General features: G+C 34.1%; 1 protein-coding gene across 1 annotated transcript in view; it reads left to right on the plus strand.

Annotated features, from left to right (window-relative positions):
* Positions 1–25,144, plus strand: part of PLCB1 (phospholipase C beta 1) — an 821,547-nt gene that overhangs the window by 727,410 nt on the left and 68,993 nt on the right. The window lies entirely within an intron of this gene.

Below are 25,144 nucleotides of genomic sequence, written 5' to 3' on the forward strand. Positions count from 1 at the left end.
TGAGTGATGTTTGCTTGGCTGCAAAATAGAGTATTATACTACATGAGAGCTTAGACCATGATTTGCATAAATGATTATCTAAAATGCTCACACTGAACCTGGGAACAGTAGAAGAGGATTCTAGAGCCTGAGTTCTCAGAGACTTCAAAGGCTTAATATTGCCTCCAATGCTAGAACAAAGACCTCATTATTACTCATCTTGAAAACAAAGAGTTAACTTTGAGCATCCTAGAAAGATCTTTCTTTTTCATTTCTCATTAGTATCTCTTACCTCAGCAAAGGGAGGAAATTCCACACCAAAGAGATTTAGAAGGGCCTTACCAGAAATTCAGGAGGGGCTTACCAATTATTAAAGAGAACTTCATCAAGCTCTTCCTGAGTGTATTAATTTTATTTTTACTTAAAATTTTCTTACCTCCTTCCCTCTCATTTTCCCTCCACCCTATGGGGGGGGGAGGTCAAAAGGGAAAGAGAAACAAAGCTTTAAAATATATATATATATATATATATATATATATCATCAAGCAAACAAATTCCCACACTGGTCATGTCCAAAAATATTAGCTATTTCTGTACCCTGAGTCCACTATTTCTCTGACAGCAGATAGGTAGCCTAGGGGTAGAACACTCCCTGCAATCATGGGTGAACATTGCATTAATCAGAGTTCTCAACTCTTTTACAATTGTTTCTCTTTACATTGTTGTAGTTATTATGTAAAATTATTTTCCTGAGTTCTGCTAACTTTACTCTGTATCAGTTCATAGGAGCCCACCTAGGTTTTTCAGAAACTGTCTCTTTTGGCATTTGGTATTGGTATTCCTTTACATTCATATAACAAAATGTGTTCAACCATTCCCCAATTGATGGGTATTCCCAAAGTTTCCTTTTCTTTTTCTAGGCATAAATGCTCTCCAGGTAAAACATTGCAGTCCCTGCAAATTATACCAGAATGCCTTCTCAAATATAATGGCCTGCAACCCCAGTTCAGAGTTATTGTTCTTAGAATCTAAAGTATTTGGCAGCTCATTCAATTGATTCACTATTTTGTCCTATTCTTTTAATACCTTACCCAGGACTTAAATCCTCCTAAAAATTTCAAAGTGTTTCCATTATGGTCCACATCCCAAACTGTGGGCATCCACCAAAAGAGACCCACCATAACCAAATTATTCAGGTGTTTACACTCATCTGAAACATAGTTGTGTCATACTCTCCTAGGCGCACACATCTACCTTGGTGCTTGCAAGAGTTTGTTTTAACTCCATTGCTTAAAACACATAAGAACTAGAAGACAGAAATGCATACTAAGTATGATCAGATTAAGCAATGTAAATGAGAATGGGAGAACAAAGAATGCAAATAGAGAATCAAAGAAAGTGACTGAAAAAGCATTCTGTATTTCATTTATTGACAGAAAAATAGCCACCAAAGCAATTTAGTTGTTTGTTTTGATGTTTAATGTTCTTTATGGTATCTTTAAAGATTTATACAAATAAATTGATATAAAGAAACTTATATTAAACAATTTATATAAAGGAAAAAGGCATTTCAGACAAGTCATTGTGAATTAATCCATATGTAAGAAGAGAGCTGGGTTGTTATAGATTGGATTTGGTCATTTTTTCCCCTAAGCTTCCTTGAAAGTAAAGTCTATTTGGTCTCCTCTGCTATTTTGTTTCAATAATTTTCTTTATTTCATGTTGATATGGCCAGCCCTGAGAATTGATGGATAACTTTAGTCCCTTGAGTGAGAAAATGTTTTACATCCATAAGATTATCAAAGCACTTTAGTATTTGTGGTCTCATTTAATCTTCACAGTAAACCTGAGAGGAATATAAGGCAGAAGCAGTTAAGGTTAAAGAAGATAATGACTGAGAGGCAGGATAGGGACTAAAAATCATGTCTTCTGACTTTCAGACTAGTGACTTTGAACTAAAGGCAGATGATGCTACAATACCATATTCTAGTATTTTTTTTTATTCATGTTTGCTTTTTTAAAAGAGTATCATTATTTGGATTTTTTCTCCAGTGAAAAGAGTTTTAGACTACGAATTAGAAGACCAGGACTCAAATTCCAGTTCTGTTTTATTGGACTACTTACTTAATCTCTCTGACTCCCTTTTTCCCCCTTGCCAATGAAATTAAGATAACATTAGCCCCACCTAGCTCATAGGATTGATGGGAAACCAAACAAGAGGTTTGAAAGCCCTTTCAACTATCTAGCATTGAATACATATATGTATATGGGATGGATAGCTCTTCAGTTTCCATATGCCTCTATTTAGGATCTTGATTCTGAATCTTATAGGTGCAGTCTTCACAATATTTCTCATAGCTATCTCATGTCTTTCTCTTTACTCATGTGGTCATGATCCTCATCACCTCTCATGAGGATCATTGCAGTTATTTCCTAATTGTCTTTCCTGTCTCAAGTCTCTTCCTACTTCAATCCAACCCTCGTAATTCTGTCAGTGGTGTTCATAAATCACTCATTTTACTGTCATTTACTTGTCCAGTAATGGCTCTCTACCCTCTCTCATCAAATGGAGACTTTCCAGTTTGGCATTTAAAGCCCTTTAACCTGACTCTAGCCTAACTGTACAGGCTAATATAATTTATAATATACACACATGTATGTATATATGTACTATTATACATGTAATATAAATAAGTATAATTTATTCCCTTCACACGTCATATGTTTCAGTCAAATTGATATTCTTCTTGCTCATTCTCAAACATTGTGCCTTCTGCTTCTGGGTCTTTTAAGGCTTGTTCCCCAGGCCCACAATGTGCTTTTTTCCTTACTTCTGAATTTTCAGATCTCTAGCTTCCTTTAAAATGTCACTCAGATATTACCTTCTACAAGCAGTTTTTTAGTTGATTCTACCACCTGGTAGCACCCTCCAAGCCAGCCAATTTCCAAATATTTATTTATATTTTATTTTGTATAAACTAATATGTGGATATGCTTTCCCCCACCCTTCTTAAATGATATTATTATCGTTTTTATTTTAAAACAGAGTCATTTGGACTTGCACTTAGTGTATTACTAAATTTCCTCAGTTCTAGTTACCTGTAAAAGGAAGTACAACTTCTCAAATTCCCTTTGGGAATAATTTATAATCTGTAAAAATCATCTTACTAATCAAAAATTAACTTCAAAAGGTAGTGACTAATAATAGCTAATATTTATACAAACTGTGCATTAAGGTTTGCAAAGTGTTTTACATACGTTAACTTCTTCCTCAAACAACTCTATGAGATAGGTGTTATTATATTCACTTTATAGAAGACATTGAGGCACCCAAGAGAGATTTAATCACACAGCCCATGAGGAGCTGAGGCAGGATTCTAACTTGTGTTTTTCTTGTACCTACCACCTAGCTACCTAGGTAGACTCCTACTTGCCCAGTTTGACAAGTTGAATAGATAAATAAATAAATAAAACTGATAAATTAAATCTAATAGAAATAAGCTTGGGAAGGGTACCAAACTTGGCCAGACCTGATTCACTGAATTGTTTTAAGTTGGCCAGTTTTATGATGTACATGTTATGCTTTTGATTATGGAAACTTCATGTTTTGGCTTTCGTAAGTGAAAAAAAAAAATAAAGGGCAATAAGAAATGGAATAGCAATCCCCAGTGGTGAATGACCTGTATACTGCATATATATTCTGTACAATATAGTTTGGCATTAAAATTGTACATGTATTGTGTACAAATCCCACTGAAACTTATTAAGTCACAGAATCAATAATAGTGTTACAAAGGATCATCAGAGCCTGTTGGGTAGTATTTTTTATCAGGAGAAACTTCCAGATACATCTTCTTTTGGGGCAAAATATTTGATTTGGTCCCTGAGTATATATTGCTGTCAATTTTGTTCAGGGGTGCCTTTTTACAGAAGCTGGATCACCAGAGTCCTTAAGCCAGATGCAGTAAGTCCTGGCCTCCCCTTTTCACAAAGCAAAATAATTGGTTTCACTGGGAGTGCCACACCTGAATGCATTTGTCAAGACCTAAAGGAAAGGGCTTATGTAATATGCAGGAAGTGATAAAAACTAATCAAGGAGCCATCTACCAATCCAGATAAGTTACTCCAACTTCAGAGGCATACTTATTGGAGCTAATTTGTTGGAGCTTTTGTTAAGAGGACGGCTTGACTTTTCCTCTAAGACTCAGAGGAAAGACAAACAGACAGAAACAGAGACACAGAACTACAGAGAGACTTTATCATATTAAATCATAACTAATGAAGTATTTCCCCAAGTGTACTGAATTGTTCTCCACTCTCCTCTACAAAGACATACATACACACTGCGTGTGTGTGTGTGTGTTTGTGTGTCTCCCTCTCTCTCAGCATTATGAAGTTTTTGGCTTGAGTGAGATAAAAAATCCCCCATTTCAGAGGGATTTTAAAATGAATTTTCTATGAAACTCCACAAAACTAGTTTGTCTACATCTCCAATTAAGCATTACTGCTATGACATCCCATTTGCTTTCCATGGAATATTTCTTGGAATATAGTTTTCTGTTTTAACTTAGCTCCTCAGGAAAAGAAATATTTCCAGGAAGTTTTAGAGCATCCTAATTTGTACACAAAGAACATTTTAATCATGTAGCTGCATGTTCTTTTTCACCTCCAAAGAGATATAGAATGATTAGCCTCATTTTCCTCTTTAGCATCCCTCTAACAAAATGACTCATCTTTCCTGGATGAAGTCAGTCCTTTCAGATCTATGACTGGGTAGGCTTCTGTGCCAAGAGTACCCCAGGAGGTGCTCCTATCTCTGTACCCTCTTTCTAATATTCAGAAAATTACTGCTTTCTTAATTTGCTGCCTCAGCCAAAACAATTAGTTTATTCATGATTTATGCACTATCTTCTTATTAAAAAAAAGTCAGAAAATTCCATCTCTTAGACCAGAGGTTTTCCAACTTTTTTCAGTTCATATTACCCTTAATGTCTCAATACTTTTCCATGGCATCTCTAGGCCAAAAGAAATACCTAATAGTTCTGTTACATAAGTAATTAGATCCAAACAGAACTAACAACTTAATTGCCATTTGGAAAAAATACACATAAATTGAAAGAAATTTTTTTTTCATTTTAAATACTAACAAATACAAGCACTAATGAGATGGGTGACTATTTTGAGCACTGTGCAACTTCTCAAACCTTTGAATCAGATTAGATACCTCCACCCAAATTTCTCGTTCTCTGATTAATTTTTGCTTGGTATTTGCTTTTTATCATTGCAAAAAATCCAGGTATGCAAAGATCTGACAATGCAAATGTTAAGAGTCCAAGAAGTTCCTAGATCAGCCAAAAGTATAAGTAAACAAAAACATATCTTAGATACTTGAGAATTTCATCAGAAAGATGTCATGTTCTAATATGAAGCTGTGTACTCTCTTAAACTAAAAAGATATCAAGGTTCCTGTCTCCCTTGAAAATTTAAAATATCCGTTGGCACCCCTGTGAGTTTGCTACAGCAACCAGTCAGACCATTCACTGTTGCCATCTCTAATTGGATAGATTGTAAAGAAATTTGGTCAAATGGCACTGAGCCCATTCCTGTTTCTTATTTGGCATCACTTTCTTTATGATCCCATGAGCCTCTTCCAGGTCATAAAGCACCTCATATGTTAAATGGAGCCTTAACTGATTGATGTTCCTTCTTCCTATACACATGCACTCTCACTTTTCTCCTCTTTCTCTTTCCTATCTTTTTCCCTCCAACTGTCCTTATTCTAGGAATCCAAAAAAAAAAAAAAAAAAAAGAAAGTATATGTGCCAAGATTCAGGGAGGAAAGAAACTACCTTCCATATTATAAGTTTGTAGCCAGTACGGGATCTATTGGTCAAAGATTTCTAGAAGTTAATAATTTTAAAAAGAGAGAAGAATGAAATGGAATTTAAGAGGGAGGATAAGCTAGCTATATTTCTTGCTGACCTAAAATAGTAAATATGTGGCCTGGAAAAGGAAAATATATATATATATATACATATCATATTCACATATATACGTATATATATGTATGTATGTATGTATGTATGTATGTATGTATAACAAAAGTCTTTAAATACATGAAGACTAATTCTGTGTAATTCCATAGGGTAAATGTTTAGAGAGAAAGCAAATTTTGGCTCCATTTGAGACCCTTTTTTTCTTTTTAAACAATTAGAGTTCTCTAAACTAGAATGGGCAACTTTATGAAACAGTAAGTTCTCATCACTAGAAGTGTCTTAGTAGAGGCTGAATGATCATCTATCAGCAATGTTGTAGGATATCCTGGATTAAATAAGATGACAGACAACAAATTAAATTATAATATTAGGGTGAGTGATGTGAAAAAATGACTGGGAGGCTGCTTTTTCAAGCCTTGTTTTTTACCCCTTACTCTTTCTACATACCAATGCTTATCCATTACCCAAAGAGTAATATGCATTTTATATTCCAGCCACATTTTGTCATTAGTGGTTCCTTGATGTTGATCTGAAGTATCCTCCTTCTGGATATCCCTGGAATATCCAAATTTGGGATGCACTACTTCAATTGAAATACTTTTTGACATCTTTCCCATCCTTCATGGTTTAAATCTAGTTTCAAATCTTCAATGATTTCCCTCTTCCCCCACCAAATGAAAGTTATCTCAGCCTCTTTATGTTGTTATTTTAAAATTGTACTTTTTGGTGAACCTGCTTTATCTGTATCTTTATCAGTTCTACCATGTATCATATTTACATATAAATTATATATGTATTACATATACATATATTTATGCACAAAATATACAGTATGTGTTGTCAAAGTACATGTAATCAATCAATCACATGACTAAATATTTGCAAATATATGTGTATACATATTTATGTATATAGCCACATTAATTCAGAGACAGGTAGCCTGATGGTTGTAGGGGAGTCTAAGATTGTGAGATCCAAAATTTTCACAGAACTATCAAAACACCATTTAGTCATGAATTCTGTAGCTTCTGGGGGTACTCTGACAAATATACTAGACCTTGCATGTGACTGATATATCATGAATTCCTTCCTTCCACTTTCTGTGGAAACATATCCTTTATTTTCCACTTCTAACTTGGAGGACAGAGGCAAGGAATTAAAACTTTATCACTTCAAGTTACAGTTCTAAAGCTACAATCATCAGTATTCCATTACAGTATTTACCCTCTAGGCAACAAGAATAGAGAGCATGATACTTCTCTCTGTGCCCAGAAATATAATTTTTTTCAGGCAAAAAGGTAGAGGAGCACCTTCCATCCTCTTATTTTCTCTTCTTTATCTAGTATATATATAGCAAAGGGAAGAAAAATCTGGTTGCTATGAAAAGAAAGTCTTGATTATGTATGAACTTAATAGGGCTTAGTCTACATATTCATTTTCTTTAAATGTTATAGTTAAAGATCAATATAGTTTCGCATTAAAAACCCAGTTGAGTGAGGACAAATTGGTAAATGTATTCATGCACATCTTGTTATATTTTTGTGGTCAACCATAATTTCTTTTTGTTTGTTTCGCTTAAACTAAGGAGCAAAAAGATTAAGATTCAGGAGCCTGGGTTTTAGCCCTAGTTCTGCCAAACACTACATGTATGACCTTAGAAAGTCACTGAATCTTTTTAGGCTTCAGTTTCTTCATTTGTAAAATGAAAACATTTAATGAAATTATCTCAAAGGTACATTCTAGGTCTGATTTTGGAATTCTGTGTTTTTTCATAACATATATAACAGTACAATTCTGGTATTTACAGTAATTTAATATTAATAGCTATGATAAAGACATAACATCTTACTTTAGCTGCTAAATAATTATCTCTCTTGACAGAATCATACACTGAACAGTAATTCATGATTTTATTAAAGATTCTTCTATGTTGTTGATATTAACCCAGTGCTATATTGTGCACAAGGGGAACATTATTCAAAAACGGCAAGGAGTTAAATGTAAATTATCATCAAAACTGATTGTGTCAAAACTAATTGTACTAAAATAATGGATTTCTTCCTCAATATTAAAACAATTTTCAGTAATAAATGATGCTAAATCAAGCAATATTTTATGAAATCTCAAGTTTAGTTCTGTAATGGAAAATCTAACCTTTCTGCCTTAAGTAAAGGAAGATATATTTATACTTTCTGCCTTAAGTAAAGGAAGATATATTTATACTTTCTTTCTTTGAACCTTTTCATTTTTTTATCATTAAGTCTGAATACCTGTACATTAGATATTTATTTTATAGATATATGAGAAAAAAATTATATATATAAAGATTCTCTTCAGTATTATCAATCTTTTTTAAAATATGGAAGAACTCTATGGAGTTGAAATGCTTCAATATTATGAAGACATTCCTGTCATTTAAAAAGTATAATTCTTATTCCCACTTTCTATATTAGACATGAGTACAGAATATTAGATCTAACATCACAGACCACTTCCTGTAAATCAATATCATTTCTCCTTGAGTTGAGGTAGGTTTGTGTAAAATGTCTTAGTAATTATAACAAAGATAATATTTAATACCCAATCCTCTGGGGGTAATGAAAATTAAAGCTTTTCAAAGGCCAAAATACCATAGAGTTCATTCAGTTGTATTTATGGTAGCAGGTGCCAGGCCACATGAGAGTTACTGAAGTACATAAGTGTGTTAGAAGTTTCAAATTTCCAGTTTAGTGTCTTATTCAAGAGTTCTCCCAGGAAAATAAGTTTTTAACATTAGGTGCAACATAGACATATTTCAATGCCAAAAAATGACAGCCTCCCTTTTTTTTCACACAGGGGGAAGGCTCCTCCTCATACATGTCGGATACTTGCCAGGAGGATCCCTCTATTTCCCCCAACTTTACACCCCCCAACCCTCAAGGCCTCAAGTGGTGACCACCATCCTCCCGACCAGGTAGGACTGGATGAGAGGGGTGGCTTTTGAGAAATTTGAGGTCTGTGGCATATAGTGCTGTTTTCTGACAGGATGGAATTCTTCCATGTATCTTCACATTCTCTGTCTCTTTATAGCTTTTTCCTTCCCTTCCCCATTCTTTCTTCCCTTTTCTTTCATGGTATCTTTCCACTTTCTCTTTTTACCTTTCTCTAGGAAGGGACTGTTCCCTTCTTGTCTTTATAACTCCAGATCTTAACATATAGTATTTTGCACATAAGTGCTTATTTAATAAATTTTAAATTGAATCTCCAATCTTCATGAGATTAAATTTTCCATCAATTTCCTTCTTTCCTGTCCTTTCTTTTTGTTTCTTCTTCTTAAAGATTCACATTTTTATAGCCCTGACTTTGACTTTCAGACTCCTACTTTCATTCTTATATTATTATTCCATTGTGTTATCATGCAGATGATAGTTTAAAAATGCTATTGCTCCAGGAAGACCATTTCTTTCTATAACTTCCCCTATATTCAAAGCATTTTCTATCCAATATCTATTGTATTTATTCCCTAGACTATTATATTTAACTATGTCTCTTCCCAAATAATGTGTTAGGTGCCTGTAGCCTTCCTTTGCTTTCTCTTTGTCATTCTGAAGACTCAATACTAAGTTTTGGACTTATTAGATTTTTTTAGTTTCTTGCATCTCTCCTAAATATATTTCACTGATATATTTATAGAAATATATTTTCATTAGTAGCTTGAGACATCAGATGAGAGAAAATCTTGGACATGTGGACAGCAGCTAGGACATGATAAAACTTACAATGATTAGATATATAGATATAGTTATATAGGTTAGGGAGCTAGTTGGAGACTTCCCAAAAGCAGAAAATATAAGAAACAATTGCAAAATCAGTAGTATTCTTTGGCACATCAAGTCATTCCAATTTAGTGAAATATGTGGCAGTAAGTTTGTTTATTTTAACCAGAAGTCATACATCCTAATGTCTTGAAAAGCAATTGAACAAAGAGAAACTTAGAACTCCATACATATCTTAACCTGTGAAATAACATGGATTAGTAGGAGATGAATGTCATTAGAAAAGATGACTTCAGGATCAGTTGGGTGGGTCAATGGATAAAGATCCAGGGCTGAAAATAAGAGGTCCTTAGTTCAAATCTGGCCCCAGACATTTCCTTGCTGGGTGACCCTGGGCAAGTTACTTAACCCCAGTTGCCTAGCCCTTACCACTTTTCTACCTTAGAACCAATACTTAGAATCAATTCAATGACAGAGAAAGTAAGAATTTAAAAAAAAAAAAAAAAAAAGAAAGAAAGAAAGAGAAGAGAAGAGAAGGGAAGAAAAGGTAAAGGATGAGAAGATAGAGTAAGAGAAGGGAAAGGAATAAAAGGGAAGGGAAAGTGAGTCTTTAGTGAGAAGAGTAGAGGTTTGGCTCTGCTTATGCAATAAAGCTTTAGAGGTCAATTATTTTAGTACTTCAGGGAATTATTACCAAAACATTAGAATTACAATAACCACACTACCTGATCTAAACATTTTGATAGAAAGAAAGTTTGGCCATATTCTCGACTATTTAACATCTGACTAATTATATGTATGTGTATATTCATATTATATATATGCATATATATGCGTGTGTATATCTTTTCTTTTTAAATGTATCTTTTAACTTTTTTACGATAATGCTTCAACAGATCTATGATCTCATCAATGGGGGGATTACATCTAATGATATGAACTACTATTTACCTATAGCATCCAAACAATCAACTGGAACTTTAGCCTATGAAGTTCTCATCCATTTCCTCAGATAATTTTTTAACCCAGGGGATACCTCAAATGTTCTGGGAATATTCTTGAGTTTTCTTGACATCATGAGGATATCAAAAGAGCATATAGAATTTTCACTGGTAATCCTTTGTTCTTCTTATATCTATTATCTTTTTTCAATTATACAAATTCAATTATATAATTTTTTTTCAATTATGCATTTCTTTGATGGCATCCTTTAAATTATTTCACCTCCATAATCTTTTTAGTAATGTTTTTAATAATGTTATTCAGTCTTAAAGTGGTGAAATGACTTAAATATAAAGAGGGAAACCATAAACAAATTAGGAGAACATAGAATAGTATACCTGTCAGATTTATAGGAAAGAAAGGAATTTAAGACCAAGGAGGAGATAGAGAACACTACAAAATGTAAAATGAATAATTTTGATTATATTAAATTTAAAAATTTCTGAACAAACAAGACCAATGCAACAAATTAGGGAAAACATTTTATAACTAAAACCTCTGACAAAGGTCTCATTTCTCAAATTAATAAGGAGCTAAGTCAATTGTACAAAAAACCCAAACCATTCCCCAATTGACAAATGGCCAAGGGACATTAGTAGGCAGTTTTCAGATAAAGAACTCAAAACTATCAATAAGCACATAAGTTCTAATCTCTCATAATTAGAGAAATGCAAATCAAAACAACTCTGAAGTGCCATCTCACACCTAGCTGATTGGTCAATATGACAGTAAAGTAATATAGTAAATGTTGTAAGAGTTTTGGCAAAATCGGGACACTAAAGCATTACTGGTGGAATTGTGAATTTATCCAGCCATTCTGGAAGGCAATTTGGAATTATGCCCAAAGGGCTTTAAAAGAATGCATACCCTTTGAACCAGCATTATTTTTACCAGTGCTAGATTTGAACCCCAAAGAGATAATAAGGAAAAATAATTTAAAAAATGCTTGTAGACTCTGGGAGAGGAGGAAGGAAAGAAAAATGAATCATGTAAACATGGAAGAATATTTAAAAATTAAAATTAAAAAGTAATGCTATGCAGTGTTCTTATACTCAATATGGTATTAAAAATTATGCAACAAATAGAATGATCAGACTGTGATAAGCACAAAATCAATGATCTTAGGAAAATTTGTACTATTCATGATATCTTAAAAAGATGTTTAAAGTTACCATAAGGGGGCAATTGTCATTGATCTTATTTATGTAAGTACAGGGTTTTCTAATTGTGGCATTAAATGTTTGATAATAGTTTCCCCAAGTACCCAAAATATAATAACAACAAAGCATCAGAAAATAGGGTTTTTAGAAAGTTCCAGCATTTATAAACTATTCAAAAATATAATTCCAAGGCCCTTATGTTAACTCCAAACATGCTTATTCACAGAGGGAATATTAGTATTAAAAAAGAAGAAAAATGAAACTTAAAAGTGCCAAAACTCCAAACAAATGAACAAGAAAAGCCAAAAGCTCTTTCTCATTGTTTTTATCTTTCCTATTTGCTTCCTTTGTAACATGAGTAACATAAGACAAATGAAAGTTTTTCAATTTTATTGGAACAAATAAACCTCATTATTAAATAGAGAACCATCTAATAAACAACACAGCAACTACCTTGAATTAAAAGAGCAAAGTGAATTTTGTTTGATAGAAGAATATGGCCAACATTTGGTCATTTCTCACATTTATCAAAAAATTTTTGTTTTCTCAGAACTTTGTGGGAGGTAAATGATGAATGAGGTGGCAAAATTTCCTACTTTTATAATTTAATGCTTCCTTCATAAAGGGATCTCGAATAGACTCACCAAGGACTTTGAGGAGGAAATAAAAGGCCATATTTGAGAGAATAGTAAACAACAAGCAACCAATGATGAACCAAGTAAAAGGTGCAAGATTTCAAGAGTAGATAAAGCTATATAAAATAAGCAAAGAAGAAAGCCAGTAGATAAAAACCCATGAGGATATTAGAGATAGTAAAATCTTGGTCCCAATGAAAATAAATAGTACTGCTATGAGGAGAGCTAATCTTGGGAGTCTTTTCTGATGTCACTGAAATGTGGCAGCTAAGACTAATCTATTTTAAAGGACAACTCATCCCATAGGAGGAACTTAACACCTTTGCTTGGTATAACTACGTTTTAAGGAGATTGATTCATATCCAGTGGGCACAAGTCTCAAGATAAAATAAATAAAAAGGAGAGAAACAACATGGGAGTTTTCTATATGTTTAAAAAATATAGCATAACCTAATGAAATGAGAATGGAATTTGAAGTCAGAGGACATTATTTCAGATTCCTTCTCTGTCTCTCTAAACTCTGGCACAACAGTTATGTTTTCTCGACCTGTTTTCTCATCTATAAAATGAGAAAGTTGGAATAGGTAACCTAAAGTTTCCTTCTGACTTTAAATCTATGATCCACTTGAACTATCATTTGTATATATATATATATATATATATATATATAGTGACAAGAGTGTGAGGGTTACCAGTATACGTAAAATCCCACAATGCATAAAACTGTCAAAAAATTCTCCAGTGAATGGTTTTTCCGTTTAATACAAATTTGGACTGAAGACCAGTTATTAAATGATTTGTGAATGAGACTTGCCAAACACAGTGGGGCTACATCTCGTATTAGTTAGTGATTAATAGGTACAGCTGTGCATGAGTCATAACTTATATCCCTGCTAATCTCCATTTCTTAAGCTGTTAAAAGAAAGATAAAAATACAAAATAGATAAAAATAAAAATCTACTATGTAATATTTATATGTGTTTATTTTTGTTCATCTATTGAATGAAAGCTTCCCGATAGTATATATAAAGTAGCATTATTAAATGCAAACCAATTCCTTTGTAAAGGTGTTTAGGTACATACTGTACTATTTTCCCTGCACTGTGCATGGTACGAGGAAACAAAAAAAAAAAAAAAAAAGAGAGAGAGAGAGAGAAGAAAAAAACTGACACAGTCTTTGCCCTAGGCAGCTAGCAATATCATTGAGTATGAATAAGAAACTAGGCAGCAATTCAAAGTGATTTAAGTGAATGAATAACATGAATATGAATATTAAAATAAGTAAAAGAAGAGAAATAAATGGAAATATTCTGGGTTTAAAAAATATAGGACAACCCAGTAAAATGAATACTGGATTTGAAGTTAGAGGATAGTATTTTAAATTCATACTTTATCAGTCTGAATTTTTGGCAAGTTAATTCATTTAAGTAAAGAGATTTCTATTTTCTTATTCCCAGACAGTGAAACTAAGTGAATTCTAAAACTATGACATGTCTCAAGCAATCTGCCTAGTTTTCCGTGGCAGCCATCAATGAGGGCCATTTTGGATTCTCCACTATTTTTGGTATTCAGTATTATTTTACTTTGTATACATTCTCATGAACATGTATCTAACAGTCTAAAGTAATTTCCACTCCCCCCCCCCATATTCCAGGATGGCAGGCTTTTCAGAAGTAAAACATCTTGTGTCATCCACCTTTACTAAAGCATGAAAGGTCATGATACTGAGCATGCTGACCTAGCTCTTTGAAGATGAGGAAAATGCACAAAGTATAGCATGAAAAGTTTTAGCCAAATGTTTAAAAAGAATCTCTAGGGGCAGAGTTTTCAGACAAAAGAAGACAGGATTGAATCTTGGACAAAATATATACATATAGGTATGTACCTATATCTATCTTTATATTTTTCTGTATATTTGTATATATATATATACACTCTCCCCTCCCAGAGCTGACAATCAATTCAAACTGAGTTACACATTTATTATTACACAAAATATATTTCTACATTATTCGTTTTTGTAAGCAAATAATCTTATAAAACCAAAACCCCAAAACATATATCCAAATAAACAAGGAATAACTCATGTTTTCATCTGCATGTTTACTCCAATAGTTCTCTAGAGGTGGAAAGCATTCTTTTTTCATAAATTCCTCAGAACTGTCTAGCAAAATCTACCACATGTGATCACTCCACAATATTGTAGTTACTGTATTTAATATTCTCCTGGCTCTCCTTTTTTCACTCTGCATCCATTCAAGCTCTTTCTGAAATCATCCTGTTCATCATTCCTTATAGCATGATAGTATTCCATCAGCATCATGTAACACAATTTGTTCAACCATTCCCCAATTGAGATATCCCCTTAGTTTCCAGTTCTTTGCCACTACAAAAAGAACAGCTATAAATATTTTTGTATGAGTAGATCCTTTCCCATTTTTTAAAATCTCTTTGGGTTACAGAACCAGTAGTGGTCTTACTGGATCAAAATGTATACATTCTTTTATAGCTCTTTGGGAAGTATTCCAAATTGCCCTCTAGAATGATTGGATCAGTTCATAACTCCACCAACAATGCATTAGTACCCTGATTTTGCCACATTCCTTCCAACATTTATCATTTTCATTTATATTTATTGTCACATTGGAATGAGTTGTTTTAATTTGCTGTTCTCTAATAAAGAGAGAAAAATACCAAATTTTTGAGAGGCATTTTGTTGTAGCATAGTGGAAACTTGGAGTCAAAGTCAACTACGTTAATCCTACACCAGATATTCTCTAACTATGTGTGACTCTTGGCAAGTCACCTTGCCCAGAGAATAAGTCTAAGTTTCTGCTTCTGCCAAATGAGGACAATAATAACACCTGACTCAAAGTAGTTTTGAGGATCTAATGAGATGTTTGCAAAGTGCTTTGAAAGATTTAAAGTGCTATTATTTTCTTCTTTCTCCTTTTTTTTTTTTTATAAATTTGGGAACATTCTTTTAGTTCCCAGGATGTTCAGATCATTGGATGGAAAATCAGATGCTAAAAGTCAAGTGTGTAAGAAGGCCTCAAGAAAGGATGCCCTGACTCCCTCCCCCTTCTTTTCTTCTGGTGATTATGGCAAACTAGGGGGCAGGAAGTATAAGAGAATGGATGAGAGCCAGATGATGTGTCAGTCTAAACCTCTGTGTATTCAGGCATCATCCTTGTATCTTTTAAACCATAATACCTCATCTTGGCAGCTCAGTGACTCAGAGGATAGAGAGCTAAGCTGGAGTTGGAAGGATCTGGGTTCAAATTTGACCTCAGACACTTCCTAGCTGTGTGACCCTGGGCAGATCACTTAAACCCAATTGTCTAGTCCTCATAACTCTTCTGTCTTAGAATTAATATTAAAACAGAAGCTCAGAGTTTTAAAAAAGAAAAGAAACCCCAAATGGGGTCACAAAACAACAACAAATCATTTAAAATAGTTCTTTACATTTTACAAAACAATCTACATATATGATGCCATGTATCTTCTCAGAAATTCTGTGAGGTGGGTCCTAATCTTGTTCTCTTTTTTACCTGTGAGAAAACTGAAACTCACACTGTCATTTGCACACTGAGTATCTGAGCTTTCCTGACTACAGGACTTTCATTCCACTATGATTACCAGATTTCCTCTGTCCTTAAGTTATGGGCCAAAATGTATGATCATGTACTACCAAATAATATCATTTATGAAGACAAGTTGAAAAAATTATTTTTGCCGAACACTTAAAGAGATGTGTTCTTTCTCCTCTAAAGCTGGGAAGAGTCCAAGGATAGCCTGTTAATTCCCAGTGAGGGGAGGGAATTAAGAATCCTGAAATATTTTCCTTGACAATGTTTTAAGTCAGATTTCTCCATATTGGTAACTTAATGAAAAGCATTGCGCAATCCAGTTATTGTTATACTCCAAGTATCATTCAAAGCCCCTAAGTAACCTCAATGGCTACAGCTAAAATAGCTACAGAGGCATGAGGTTCACCAAGCATAACCATCAGCATTTTCAAGCATTGTTAGGTAGACAATGAATCTGGTTCAAGGTAGCCATGCAAATTACCTCTAAGTAACTTAGAGACAGCATGATAGAGAGCAGTGGTTCCCAAACTCTTTTGGCCTACCACCCCCTTTCCAGAAAAAAATATTACTTAGTGCCCCCTGGAAATTATGAAACTATTCATCGAACTCAGAATAGAATGTAATACAAAAAAAGTGTGGCCATCGCTGCCCCCCTGGATCGCTGCAGCACCCACCAGGGGATGGTGGCGCCCACTTTGGGAATCACTGATATAGAGCAAAGGACACTGGTCCTGGGCTATGAAGACCTAATCTGAATTCTGACTCTGTTAATTCTTTTCTGTGTAATGTTAAGCAAGTCACATAATGTCCTTGAGTCACATCTTCCTTAGCTAAATACAATGTCTAAAGTTTCTGCCAGTTCTAAAATCTGTGACTATGATTAACATGGTCCCATGTTTCAAAGATATTGGGGAAAGAACCTAGCCAAAAACATAGAGCCCTGAAGTGGAGTGGGTAGGGAGTGGTTTTACTCTTTCCCTTCTTCTCTCCTCTGGGATTCTGGAAAAAAAATCAGAATGGTAAAAGTGGAGGATGTATAACCTTGAAAATATCTTTGACAATAAATTTTCTCATCTGTGTATCATATAACTTAGTTTAGATATTGTTTAAGGTTCCTTCCAGCTTTAAAATCCTGGTATTCTTAAGAAATGAGGAAGGCTTACTAGAACTCAATCTCTAGTGTTTCTATGAATATTAGTACTGTTGAAAATATTGAAATTCAGCTTTGGTACAAGAGGTTTTTAGATCAGTGAGGAGGACTTCGTATGGTTCAGAAACTCCTAAGAATGCTAGTTAGTATGGGAAGAAACCATAGAATCAGGAAAGTGCTATGGAAAGAATCTTCCATGGCTTTGGAGGCAAAAAGAAACTAGCTTTGAATCCTGGCTTTGCTACTCACAGCTTGTCTAACTTTGGCCAAATAAACATCTCTTTGGGCATCAGTTTTCTCATCTGTAAAATGAGGAAGCTAGGGTTAATGATGTCCAAGGCCATTTTCAGTTCTAAATAGAGCTAATTCGTAATGATAGGCTAATTCTTATAACCCTAAATACTTTTTAATTCTATGATTTAAGGTCATAGATCTTAAAGTGATTTTTTTCCATCTGCAGGATTGTTAAGTACTAGCTTGTTATTGGTAAAAAGATGATGGTCGATTGACTAATGGAGTAGGTCTTCCTGTCATTTTAGAATGTTCTTGTGGCTTAGGGTTTCTATCAATTATTCGTATTCTTCTAGATAGTACAAATTTCTAAAAGGGAATTTTCCATTTCATTTGAGAGAGGGGCAAGTTTTATTTCAATAGCATTGCAATGAGCCCTTTGGAAAGGTGTCTTACCAATTCCACCCCTCCATTATGCAGTCAGAGGTTAGTGAAATTCAGGAAATGTTTCTACTTTTCAGTAAATTATAACCTTGGGTTTGGAGTAGACGCCCAGTCAAACAATAGAATTGATGTGACAGACAGTGCCAGATGCTTCGAGGTAACAAAAAAAGGAATTGGTGACTGGCAAGAATTCTAACTAGCTTTCCGGCTTACTGTACAATGTGTACTCCCCTGACATCACCCCTCTCCACCAGCCTCACACCTGCTGTGACTATAAGACTTTTGTATTTGAGGTGAATAACAATTCATTTAAAGGTCAGGTTATATCAGGTAGACGATGTAAATGACCTTAGGTTGAGTGAAGTACTTTTCTTCTTTCTCTTCCTATGTTGTCCATGGACTGTCAGGGGAGAAAGTTGGGTTTTTGTTTTGTTTTGTTTTGTGAAGCTTTTAGTCAAAACTGTTATAGCTTATATTTCTAGAATGGGAAATATTCAATATTTCATAGTATGAATATAATGTGTATTCATCCACAGCTGCTAATTATTAAGAAAATTAAAATGAAATATCACTTTCTTAATTTAAAACTAACAAACTCAATTATGATTAATTTTACCCTGATCTTGTCCTCTAATACGTATAATGGAGTGTGTTTTAAACATTCTACATTTCAAACTAGCAGGTACATTTGCACATCACAGCCTCTGTACATTTTTTAAACAATCTTGTTTCTAAGTTTCCAAGATCAGATAGGTAAAAGACTCAAGTCAGATCATCTCTGAAATGCTGTGCTCAATTCTGAAAGCTACATACTTTGATAAAAAAAAAAGAGAGGATATTCTGAGAAAGCAAACAAGATAGTGAAGAGCCAAGATTATGACAAATGCTGACTACTTGAGGAATGTGCAAATGTTTAGTTTTTGAAATAAAATACTTAATAGGAGAGTTCAGGAAGGAGAGAAATAGCTTTCTTTCTTCAAGGTTTTTAAGGGGAAGAATAATCAGATTTGTCCTACTTGGACCAGAGAACAGAATGGGGAGCAATGAATAGAAGTCATAAAGAAGTGACTTGGACTTAAAAGTGGGAAAATTTTTCCTAATAATCAGAAATATCCAAAAGTGGCTCAGGTGGTTGTGGATGGATTTTTCCTCACTGAAGGTTTTCACATAGACCAGAATGACCACTTTCCATATGTGTTCTAGAATAGATTTTTCTTCAGGTATGGTTGGAATGAGAGGACCTTGTATGTCCCTTATAGCAAAGAGTAACTTAGTGAAGTGGACATTATATTGCAATCCTCTTTAAGCATATCTTTTTTTTCTCGACTATTTTTTTAAACCCTTACCTTCTGTCTTAGAGTCAATACTGTGTACTGGCTCCAAGGCAGAAGAGTGGTAAGGGTAGGCAATGGGGGTCAAGTGACTTGCCCAGGGTCACAACAGCTGGGAAGTGTCTGAGGCCACATGTGAACCTAGGACTTCCCATCTCTGGGCTGGCTCTCAATTCACTGAGCTACCCAGCTGCCCCTTTCACAACTATTTTTGATGAAACTAAATAGGCATATTTAGAAAATGTGAGTCTTTTCTCTTTTCAGATCGCATATTTCCTGAGGGCATAGGTATCAGATAAATCTGAGCTTTCTGGTCTTTTTCTTCTCCCAATCCTTCACTTGCCCAGTATGTTTTTTCTCCTCACTGCTTCTTCTTAGCTTCTTGGTTTCCTTAAGAGTCAGCTCAGATCTCACCTACTGCAAAATGCCTTACCCTAGTTCCTCCACCCTATTCCTCACTCCTCTCCATGTCAGTTTCTTAAAGATATGGACCATATTTTTGCCTTTCCTTGAATTCTCAGCACTGAGCACAGTGTTTTTGACATATTGTTATTTAGCTAATTAGTCATGTCCTTCATGTTCCCTTTTGGGGCTTTCTTGGCAAAGACACAGGAGTAATTTGTCATTTCCTTCTCCAGCTCATTTTATGGATGAGAGAACTGAGCCAAACAGGGTTAAGTGACTTGACCAAAGTCATATAGCTAGTAAGTTTCTGAGGTCCAATTTGAACTTAGCTCTTCCTGATGTTAGGACCTATGTTCTGTCTCCTAGCCAACCTAGTTACCTATGCTTGAAACATGGCAAAATGTCCTATCTAGACAACTGGATAGATTGCAGATTTCTAATACTTAGAATAGAGCAAGTATGCATAGCTTGTACCAAACCGTCTTTTTTTTTTCCTTTTAATCATTTTTAAGAGACCTTTTCTCTCTCCCTCTCAGCTATGCTGGAGGAAAGATGAAGATCAAAGAAGGGATAAGTTAAGGATAGAAAGAGCAATGGAAATATATAAAGGGAAGAAGGTAAAACTACTCAACTCCAATTTTACTTCTGTTTTCTCTGCCTAGGAAAATTATATTTAGATTGGAAAATACTAAAAATACTAATAGGGAATTATAAACCAAAATAGTTTGGGATGTGGCGAGAGAATGTCTAGATACCTTTAATGAGTTCAATTTAAAAGATACCAACAAATTTCAGCTAAATGCTGAAAGAACGTGATGCTGTAAATAATAAGCCACTTTAAGTGACATTTGAAAAATGTTTAAGAATGGAAGGTGGGCAAATGTTATAACAATTTTAATAAAATTTCTTGATTGATTGATACCCAGTGCTCCCAAAATGAATAAGAGCACCTAGAGTCAATTATATAAATTGACTGAAACTATAAATTGCAGAAGGCAGTGTAGTGCATGGATAAAGTGCTAGATATGGAGTAAGGAAGACTTAGGTTCAAATCCCATCTCTGACATTTAATGAACATGGAACTATGGGCAAGTCAAAAACCTGCCTGAACCTCAGCTTCTCTACCTGTAAAATAAGGAAATTGAACTAAATTGCTTTGGAGGAACCTTCCATATATAAAAATCTATGATCCTATATGCCTATTATTTCTGTGCCCCACAAAGTCTTGATAGGGATGGAGATGTTGTTAATGGTAGGTAAAGTCGTGGAAAGTGATATAGGATAGATTTCCATTAATAATCATATAATATAGGAACTTCTTAAAATAACTATAGAAAACATTTTTTTTAATTCTAAAATCAGTGATACTTCAGATTTTAGACAACACTAAAACAATGTGGTCTTCTGTCATGCAATAATTTGATTAGTCTTTTAAGTCATAACCTGCTGGCAAAAGAATTTTTAATTTTACAGAGTGTATGTATATACATGTTTATTTTACATATTGTATTATACATAGGTGAATTCTCATAGTTCATTTCTGTTCTCTACTTCTGTTAAATTGAAGACACACGGAAGCAAGGAAAAAATTATACATATATAATTTTTTCCTTGCTTCCAAGCTATATATATATATATATATATATATATCTAGCTTGCCAAATGTCTTGAGGCCTGTTTATTTAAAATAGTCAATTGTTTTAGATTATAGATATTGCTATGCCCTTGTTTTTTCTTCTTTGGCATTAAACATGATATTTTATAAATTATTATATTTTCCATTTCATCATATCTTGATGAATGTTCCCTTCTACCATTATTGCTTTTGATTAGAACCACAATGGCTCTGAAGCCATCTTTTGTTAGGCTTATAAGTGTTTTTTATATGCCTATAAAACTCAGTGGACAAATGGGCCCAGAAAGATTTAAAATATCTGCAAACCATGACCACCATGCTTGTTATTTTGGTGTGCTATGATTCTGAAATGAGGAAGGTAGGTGAGAGATAAGGTTGTTTGGGGAATATTTTATTATCAGCAGTAAAATATAAGTAATCCTCAATTTAGGACAAATTACCTTGATTCACTTTTGTGGTTCTTAAAAAGTTATCAAGTTAGGTGGAATCACATGCACAGAAATACTAAAACTAGCTTACATTTAAAGAATACTTTAATATTAGAAAAATATTTTCCACATTTATTAGTCTGAGTCTTCACAGTGTCTCAATAAGATTGGTAATTCAGTTCAATTCAAAGGCATTAATTAAGTTTCTACTATGAACAAAATACCATCCCAAATTGGTTCTCAAATATATTGATCATAGGACCCTTTTAAAAAACTCTTAAAAATCACTGAGGACCCCAAAAAGCTTTTGTTTATAGCAAGTCACATCTATGGATATTTATCATTTTAGAACAATGCATTCCTTTTATTTTAAAATAACAATAAATCCATTACATATTAATATAAGAAACATTTTTATGGAGAATAGCTATTTCTAAAACAAAAACAAAACTACTGAACAGAGTAATATTGCTTTTTTCAAATCTTTTCAATGTCTCACAATAGAAGATAGCTGGATTCTTATACTTACTTCTTTATTAATATATATTTACAATATGTTGTTTTGGTTGAAGTATATAACTAAAATCTAGTCTCACATAGATATGTAGCTATAAAATGGAGAATTTTAATGGGCAAAAACATAATATTTTAGTATTATGAAAATAGTTTTGTCCTCATAGACTCCTGAAAAGGATCTTTGGGGGCCTTCTGGGGTTCTCAAACCACACTTTGAGAGCTACCATTCTAGATAAAAGATAACAAGAATAAAAAATGAAAATGAAACAATAAAACCAGGCCATGCCTCTGAAGGAAGCTTCTATTGCTTACAATCCCACATTTGTCACCTTGACATGGATAAATGAAGAAAAAAATGTTTAAGGTAGAGAAAGCCCTAGTAACCAAGAAGAATAGGAAAAGTTTCCTATAGCACATGAGAAGTAAAGAAGATTCCCCTAAAAGAGAGAAATCCCCCAGCTCCCATCAGCTCCTAAGTCTGTTTTATTCATGAATCTTTTGGAATACTAGGAATCCTGGGATCTTTTGGCTTTACTCTTGGAATGTCAATAAAACCTGGTCCATAAGATAACTATACAATTTTGCTATGAATAAAGTGGGATATTTAACAGGAATCATCAGAATATATAGACTCTAGGGGAATTCTTAGCTCAAAAATACATTTATCAAACCCATTGACGATCAAAGAAATCATTAGTTCAATAACATGGTTTGTAAAGTGTTGTACTGTATTAGCCTGAATATAATATGATCCTGAATATAGTGTGATCATAAGTATTTTGAAGGGTAACTCAGAAAGAGGAAATACCCCTTTTATTTTCTTCTTTTAAATTACAATTTTCTCTTAACTCATGAATAATACAGGTATTTTATATGTGAAGTTTTTCAAGGTCCTGAAAACAAGTTAAAGAACTTTTAATGCCAATACTTTTATTAAATATGTGTTATTTTATAGATATTTGTGAGAAACTACCTTCCAATATTTAATTATGTTCTCCTTCCTCTTCTATTTCCTCGTCTCCCAAAATGGAAACATCATTTGAGTTGAATTATCCCTGTCACCCTCTTCTTCCCACAAAACACCATCTTCACTATCAGCCCTACTATTTGTTATATAACATTTTTAAAATCCAAGCACAATGGAGTTGTGGAGATTTTGTCCCAAGCAGTTTTGATCCAGTTCCCTAATACAGTTACCAATGGTTTCTTTCATTTTCCTGATGGAGTAAATTCATAGTTTTTGGCCAACACCCACTCCTTATATTCTTTCCTCAAATGATCTTTGAATGGCTTATTAATTACTACCTCTAACACTTGTAATTGCGATGTCATTCCTCCTGGAATAACTACCTTGGTCTGTGCGCATTTCAGCAATTCTCTTCTTCACATTTTCAGTCAGATGACCCTTGAATGGGTCAAGTTCGAGTATTCCTCTGTGACTCAGTAATACACCCAGACACCTATCCTTTACCACATTCAAACAATCTAACACAAGTTCTTCATTCATCCATGCTTTTTCCTGTACCCAAAAGATCACTCTTGATGGTAAGTTTTCCTTAGGTAATGTTTTATACCTTAAAATTTCAAAAGGAGTCAGTTTTCGCCCATCAGCTGTGACTGTAAGTATCAGGGTCATTCCAGTTTTCTCATTTCCAGTAGTTTTAATCAACACTGATTTGGCACCTTTAGTATTAATGGTGACATTTGACAGAACATAAAAACAAACAGACATTTGGTAGACATTTCTCATCTGCCCCAGGAGATAGTCTTGCTTTTATGTATGCTGAGCTGCGCAATACACAATTTGTGATTTCAAACTGGAAGTTCTCAATTATAGTGCAAATGCAACTTTCAAAGATACATATTGGGGGAAAAAAGTCGCACTATTTTCAGGCTAATATGGTAGATTCTTTGGCCATAGCAACTCTTCTATCTGTCCTCCTTTCCTTCTTTCCATTCTTCTTTACATTCACAAAGCCACAAACCTAGTTTAAATACTTATCAGTAAGGCTATGATAATATTCTCCTTTTGTAGCTTCTGATCTATTGTTTCTCCAATCCATCCTCTATATTTTTGCCAAACTGATATATCTAAAGTAAAACTCTGACTATATCACTCCTCCATCCGGGAATTTTGAAATGAATCTTATTGTCTAGGATGAGAAATAAACTCATATTTAGCACTTAAAATCATTCACAATTTGGCTCAAATCTACCTTGCTACCTTTATTCCATATTATTCTCCTTCACACGATCTATTTTCCAGCCAAAGTAGCCTCCTTGGTGTTTGCTGGATGTGATATTCAACTCTCTTCTCATTTAGTGCCTTTGCATATTGATGGAATGGTCTCTCACCTTGTCTCTGATAGTACTAACTGACTAAGTGGTTGCTTAACAAGGGCACTAACTACTATGAAGAAATGTAAGAATTAAAATTGCTTTTGATCAAATTAAGAGTTATAAAAAGTTGTGGTCACCATTTATAAAAATTAACTCAAGTCAGGAGGCTGTTAGTAGCTTTAGTAGCTTTATTATAGCAAGGTAGAGAGATAGTAAAGAGAGGGAAATGTAGGAAGGAGGTAGAAAATATTGCCTAGCTAAATTACCCTAAGTCTCAATCTGAGTGTCTCCAGACTGCAAATGCAAATCTGACTGCAAATCTCACCAGTCCACAAGAGTGTCTCCAGCCAAGCATTTCACCAACCAAAGGACCAATGGTGAAGAGGCTGAAGGCAGTCTCTAACACAGAGGAGGCAAGAGTCTCACCAGAGTAAGCATCCCTCTTCAGACTGAGTCGCCAAAGCATCAAGCCACATCCAAAAGTCCACCAGTATCCAAAGTCCAAATCAGGAAGCCAAAATCAGAAGCTTAATCTGAAATGAGAAT

Source organism: Gracilinanus agilis, chromosome 2, assembly GCF_016433145.1.
Source record: "Gracilinanus agilis isolate LMUSP501 chromosome 2, AgileGrace, whole genome shotgun sequence".
Lineage (NCBI taxonomy): Eukaryota > Metazoa > Chordata > Mammalia > Didelphimorphia > Didelphidae > Gracilinanus > Gracilinanus agilis.